Here is a 7,500-nt window from a genome sequence, read left to right as displayed (position 1 = left end):
AATGGGATTAGTTTTTTAACTATTTTATAGTTAATTAACACAATCCCGGGGCGTTCTATATAGTTATGTATAATAATATTTATATTATTTATGCCTCTAACTGGAACGTACCTTGAGCAGATATGCTGTGACCCGAAAGATGGTGAACTATACTTGATCAGGTTGAAGTCAGGGGAAACCCTGATGGAAGACCGAAACAGTTCTGACGTGCAAATCGATTGTCAGAATTGAGTATAGGGGCGAAAGACCAATCGAACCATCTAGTAGCTGGTTCCTTCCGAAGTTTCCCTCAGGATAGCTGGTGCATTTTAATGTTATATAAAATAATCTTATCTGGTAAAGCGAATGATTAGAGGCCTTAGGGTCGAAACGATCTTAACCTATTCTCAAACTTTAAATGGGTAAGAACCTTAACTTTCTTGATATGAAGTTTAAGGTTATGATATAATGTGCCCAGTGGGCCACTTTTGGTAAGCAGAACTGGCGCTGTGGGATGAACCAAACGTAATGTTACGGTGCCCAAATTAACAACTCATGCAGAAACCATGAAAGGCGTTGGTTGCTTAAAACAGCAGGACGGTGATCATGGAAGTCGAAATCCGCTAAGGAGTGTGTAACAACTCACCTGCCGAAGCAACTAGCCCTTAAAATGGATGGCGCTTAAGTTGTATACCTATACATTACCGCTAAAGTAGATGATTTATATTACTTGTAATATAAATTTTGAAACTTTAGTGAGTAGGAAGGTACAATGGTATGCGTAGAAGTGTTTGGCGTAAGCCTGCATGGAGCTGCTATTGGTACAGATCTTGGTGGTAGTAGCAAATAATCGAATGAGACCTTGGAGGACTGAAGTGGAGAAGGGTTTCGTGTGAACAGTGGTTGATCACGAGTTAGTCGGTCCTAAGTTCAAGGCGAAAGCCGAAAATTTTCAAGTAAAAATAAATATTACAATTATTGTGAAAATTATATACTTGAATAATTTTGAACGAAAGGGAATACGGTTCCAATTCCGTAACCTGTTGAGTATCCGTTTGTTATTAAATATGGGCCTCGTGCTCATCCTGGCAACAGGAACGACCATAAAGAAGCCGTCGAGAGATATCGGAAGAGTTTTCTTTTCTGTTTTATAGTCGTACTACCATGGAAGTCTTTCGCAGAGAGATATGGTAGATGGGCTAGAAGAGCATGACATATACTGTTGTGTCGATATTTTCTCCTCGGACCTTGAAAATTTATGGTGGGGATACGCAAACTTCTCAACAGGCCGTACCAATATCCGCAGCTGGTCTCCAAGGTGAAGAGTCTCTAGTCGATAGAATAATGTAGGTAAGGGAAGTCGGCAAATTAGATCCGTAACTTCGGGATAAGGATTGGCTCTGAAGATTGAGATAGTCGGGCTTGATTGGGAAACAATAATATGGTTTATGTGCTCGTTCTGGGTAAATAGAGTTATAATCATTTATGGTTGTAACTTGTTCCCCGGATAGTTTAGTTACGTATCCAATTGTGGAACTTTCTTGCTAAAATTTTTAAGAATACTAGTTGGGTCAAACCAATTAGTTCTTATTAATTATAACGATTATCAATTAACAATCAATTCAGAACTGGCACGGACTTGGGGAATCCGACTGTCTAATTAAAACAAAGCATTGTGATGGCCCTAGCGGGTGTTGACACAATGTGATTTCTGCCCAGTGCTCTGAATGTCAAAGTGAAGAAATTCAAGTAAGCGCGGGTCAACGGCGGGAGTAACTATGACTCTCTTAAGGTAGCCAAATGCCTCGTCATCTAATTAGTGACGCGCATGAATGGATTAACGAGATTCCTTCTGTCCCTATCTACTATCTAGCGAAACCACAGCCAAGGGAACGGGCTTGGAATAATTAGCGGGGAAAGAAGACCCTTTTGAGCTTGACTCTAATCTGGCAGTGTAAGGAGACATAAGAGGTGTAGAATAAGTGGGAGATATTAGACTTCGGTTTGGTATCGACAATGAAATACCACTACTCTTATTGTTTCCTTACTTACTTGATTAAATGGAACGTGTATCATTTCCTAGCCATTATACGGATATATTTATTATATCTTATGGTATTGGGTTTTGATGCAAGCTTCTTGATCAAAGTATCACGAGTTTGTTATATAATCGCAAACAAATTCTTTAATGAGAGATGCATTCATGTATTATCGATTTGAAAATTTGGTATAACTCCAATTACTCAGGTATGATCCAATTCAAGGACATTGCCAGGTAGGGAGTTTGACTGGGGCGGTACATCTCTCAAATAATAACGGAGGTGTCCCAAGGCCAGCTCAGTGCGGACAGAAACCACACATAGAGCAAAAGGGCAAATGCTGACTTGATCTCGGTGTTCAGTACACACAGGGACAGCAAAAGCTCGGCCTATCGATCCTTTTGGTTTAAAGAGTTTTTAACAAGAGGTGTCAGAAAAGTTACCATAGGGATAACTGGCTTGTGGCGGCCAAGCGTTCATAGCGACGTCGCTTTTTGATCCTTCGATGTCGGCTCTTCCTATCATTGTGAAGCAAAATTCACCAAGCGTTGGATTGTTCACCCATGCAAGGGAACGTGAGCTGGGTTTAGACCGTCGTGAGACAGGTTAGTTTTACCCTACTAATGACAAAACGTTGTTGCGACAGCATTCCTGCGTAGTACGAGAGGAACCGCAGGTACGGACCAATGGCACAATACTTGTTCGAGCGAACAGTGGTATGACGCTACGTCCGTTGGATTATGCCTGAACGCCTCTAAGGTCGTATCCGTGCTGGACTGCAATGATAAATAAGGGGCAATTTGCATTGTATGGCTTCTAAACCATTTAAAGTTTATTATTTATATTTTAAACGACAATGGATGTGATGCCAATGTAATTTGTAACATAGTAAATTGGGAGGATCTTTGATCACCTGATGCCATGCTAGTTACATATGAAAACATTATTTAATACAATGACAAAGCCTAGAATCAATTGTAAACGACTTTTGTAACGGGCAAGGTGTTGTAAGTGGTTGAGCAGCTGCCATACTGCGATCCACTGAAGCTTATCCTTTGCTTGATGATTCGAAATATAAAAAAAATGTAAATATGCATGTGTAAATATGTATATTTAGTATAAAAAATCTTTATATGCTATATCTAAGAAAGCATATAAGGATTTATCACGGGTTGTCCACGTTTCCCTACTAATTGTGGCCTACTAACTGTTTCGTCATCTTATTAGTGACGTGAAAAATGAAAATAATATTTTTCATTTATATTGTTATAAGTCTTAAACCTTAAGACGGCGGGAGTTGAATTACTTTCGTTTAGGTAGCCAAATGCCTCGTCATCTTATTAGTGACGTGAAAAATGAAAATAATATTTTTCATTTATATTGTTATAAGTCTTAAACCTTATAACGGCGGAAGATGAATTACTTTCTTTTAGGTAGCCAAATGCCTCGTCATCTTATTAGTGACGTGAAAAATGAAAATAATATTTTTCATTTATATTGTTATAAGTCTTAAACTTTAAGACGGCGGGAGTTGAATTACTTTCGCATAGGTAGCCAAATGCCTCGTCATCTTATTAGTGACGCGCATGATTCAATTCAAGAGATTCCTTCTGTCCCTATTTAAAACCTCACGGATATTAAAAATATTAAACATATATTGTTATAAGTCTTAAACCTTAAGACGGCGGGAGTTGAATTACTTTCGCATAGGTAGCCAAATGCCTCGTCATCTTATTAGTGACGCGCATGATTCAATTCAAGAGATTCCTTCTGTCCCTATTTAAAACCTCACGGATATTAAAAATATTAAACATATATTGTTATAAGTCTTAAACCTTAAGACGGCGGGAGTTGAATTACTTTCGCATAGGTAGCCAAATGCCTCGTCATCTTATTAGTGACGCGCATGATTCAATTCAAGAGATTCCTTCTGTCCCTATTTAAAACCTCACGGATATTAAAAATATTAAACATATATTGTTATAAGTCTTAAACCTTAAGACGGCGGGAGTTGAATTACTTTCGCATAGGTAGCCAAATGCCTCGTCATCTTATTAGTGACGCGCATGATTCAATTCAAGAGATTCCTTCTGTCCCTATTTAAAAACTCACGAATATTAAAAATATTAAAAATATTTTCATATGGATATGCAATCGTATGGATATCCAAATATGTGTGGGAAAGTCGTACTTCCTATACGATAAATGACCGGATTGACGAAACCGTGTTCAAAAAGGTATATAGGGTAGGTGGTGTTCGGCCTACCAATATAATATTAAAATAATATTATATTAAACAGAAGATCGCCAGTATTAATATATAAGCATATGGTTATGAATACATATGCATATAACATATATGAAAATATATGAATATATAAAAAAAAATATATATGAATATGAAAATATTTATATGTATATGGAATATATGGTAGGTGATGATGTTAGCCTACCATATAATATATAATATAATAATTTAATTATATTATATTAAATATGGAAATATTAAAAATATATTAAAAATATTAAAAATATTTTCATATGGATATGCAATCGTATGGATATCCAAATATGTGTGGGAAAGTCATACTTCCCATACAATAAATGACCGGATTGACGAAACCGTGTTCAAAAAGGTATATAGGGTAGGTGGTGTTCAGCCTGCCAATATAATATTAAAATAATATTATATTAAACAGAAGACCGCCAGTATTAATATATGAGCATATGGTTATGAATACATATGCATATAACATATATGAAAATATATGAATATAAAAAAATATATATGGATATGAAAATATTTATATGTATATGAAATATATGGTAGGTGATGAGGATAGCCTACCATATAATATATAATATAATAATTTAATTATATTATATTAAATATGGAAATATTAAAAATATATTAAAAATATTAAAAATATTTTCATATGGATATGCAATCGTATGGATATCCAAATATGTGTGGGAAAGTCATACTTCCCATACAATAAATGACCGGATTGACGAAACCGTGTTCAAAAAGGTATATAGGGTAGGTGGTGTTCGGCCTACCAATATAATATTAAAATAATATTATATTAAACAGAAGACCGCCAGTATTAATATATGAGCATATGGTTATGAATACATATGCATATAACATATATGAAAATATATGAATATAAAAAAATATATATGGATATGAAAATATTTATATGTATATGAAATATATGGTAGGTGATGGTGATAGCCTACCATATAATATATAATATAATAATTTAATTATATTATATTAAATATGGAAATATTAAAAATATATTAAAAATATTAAAAATATTTTCATATGGATATGCAATCGTATGGATATCCAAATATGTGTGGGAAAGTCATACTTCCCATACAATAAATGACCGGATTGACGAAACCGTGTTCAAAAAGGTATATAGGGTAGGTGGTGTTCGGCCTACCAATATAATATTAAAATAATATTATATTAAACAGAAGACCGCCAGTATTAATATATAAGCATATGGTTATGAATACATATGCATATAACATATATGAAAATATATGAATATAAAAAAATATATATGGATATGAAAATATTTATATGTATATGAAATATATGGTAGGTGATGGTGATAGCCTACCATATAATATATAATATAATAATTTAATTATATTATATTAAATATGGAAATATTAAAAATATATTAAAAATATTAAAAATATTTTCATATGGATATGCAATCGTATGGATATCCAAATATGTGTGGGAAAGTCATACTTCCCATACAATAAATGACCGGATTGACGAAACCGTGTTCAAAAAGGTATATAGGGTAGGTGGTGTTCAGCCTGCCAATATAATATTAAAATAATATTATATTAAACAGAAGACCGCCAGTATTAATATATGAGCATATGGTTATGAATACATATGCATATAACATATATGAAAATATATGAATATAAAAAAATATATATGGATATGAAAATATTTATATGTATATGAAATATATGGTAGGTGATGGGGATAGCCTACCATATAATATATAATATAATAATATTTATTATATTATAATAAATATGGAAATATTAAATTATTTTCATATGGATATGGATATGGATATGGATATGGATATACATATTCATATGGATATACTAAAATATACTGAAATATACCGATGAGTATATTTAGGTGAGGGTAAAAAGGCAAATAAATACCCAGCTTGACGAAAGTGTGTTCAAAAAGGTATATAGGGTAGGTGGTGTCGTCCTACCAATATAGTATATTATTTATATTATATGAATATACTAAAATACCGATGAGTATTTTTAGGTGAGGGAAAGAAGGCAAATAAATACCCAGCTTGACGAAAGTGTGGTCAAAAAGGTATATATGGTAGGTGGTGTAAGCCTATCTATATAATATAACATACTATATTATATATTATATATACACTATATTGTATACTTAGATAATATCGTTGAAGCGTCTACGTCTTATTATAAATTATAATTTGACAAGTTTCCAATTATTATCGTTAATTTCTGGTTCTAGGCAAATAAAAATTTCTTTTTATTATATCCTAGTAAGTATATGGAATTAAATTTAATTTCATATACGTATATGATAATAGTAGTAATATTATTATTATTATTATTGTATAAATAAATATGAATAAACTATATATATGAAAATATATAAATATATGAAAATTAAAAAGTGCTTAGTTTTATATCATATAAAACTAGACTTTTATATACAAAGAAAATAAATTTTAAATTTATTATCAAAATACATATGCGATAATTTTATTATAAAATTAAGCAAATATATATATGTGAATATATACAAATTGTTGTATGTGAAAATATAAAGATATTTTAGAATTAAATATATGCATAATATTGTATTTTATTAAAAAAAATATTAAAGAAGGCTTATATAAATAAAAAGACCGCCCGCTCATATAAATACCCTAACACAAACGAGGGTTTAAGAAAAAGCCATGAAAAAAATATACCCTGAGGTGTATGCGTTGGGCACCCGAGGGATATATTATAAATATATATATATATATATATATTTTAATAAATGAACGAATATTGAATGCCATATAATAATTGGCCAAATTCGTTAATATTTTAATTTATACAAATATTTGCAATATTTATTTTCTATATATCAATATGAAAATGAAATATATCAAAGATATAAACATTATTCTGGTTGATCCTGCCAGTAGTTATATGCTTGTCTCAAAGATTAAGCCATGCATGTCTAAGTACACACGCATTAAAAGTGAAACCGCAAAAGGCTCATTATATCAGTTATGGTTCCTTAGATCGTTAACAGTTACTTGGATAACTGTGGTAATTCTAGAGCTAATACATGCAATTAAAACATGAACCTTATGGGACATGTGCTTTTATTAGGCTAAAACCAAGCGATCGCAAGATCGTTATATTGGTTGAACTCTAGATAACA

The 7,500-nt window shown here is 32.2% G+C and overlaps 2 non-coding genes across 2 annotated transcripts in view; both read left to right on the top strand.

Moving 5' to 3' along the window:
* Positions 1–3,089, top strand: part of LOC138927627 (large subunit ribosomal RNA) — a 3,950-nt gene extending 861 nt beyond the window's left edge. Inside the window, exon 1 of the ribosomal RNA XR_011444075.1 lies at positions 1–3,089. This exon is cut by the window's left edge and continues 861 nt beyond it. This is a non-coding gene — a ribosomal RNA (large subunit ribosomal RNA).
* A 4,146-nt stretch (positions 3,090–7,235) lies between these two features.
* The window catches only part of LOC138927632 (small subunit ribosomal RNA), a 1,995-nt gene continuing 1,730 nt past the window's right edge, over positions 7,236–7,500 (top strand). Inside the window, exon 1 of the ribosomal RNA XR_011444080.1 lies at positions 7,236–7,500. This exon is cut by the window's right edge and continues 1,730 nt beyond it. This is a non-coding gene — a ribosomal RNA (small subunit ribosomal RNA).

The sequence above is a fragment of the Drosophila bipectinata genome, unplaced genomic scaffold, assembly GCF_030179905.1.
Source record: "Drosophila bipectinata strain 14024-0381.07 unplaced genomic scaffold, DbipHiC1v2 scaffold_45, whole genome shotgun sequence".
In the NCBI taxonomy this organism is placed as follows: Eukaryota; Metazoa; Arthropoda; class Insecta; order Diptera; family Drosophilidae; genus Drosophila; species Drosophila bipectinata.
The sequence above is the reverse complement of the archived record's forward strand: the minus strand, read 5'-3'. Positions and strand labels throughout refer to the sequence as shown.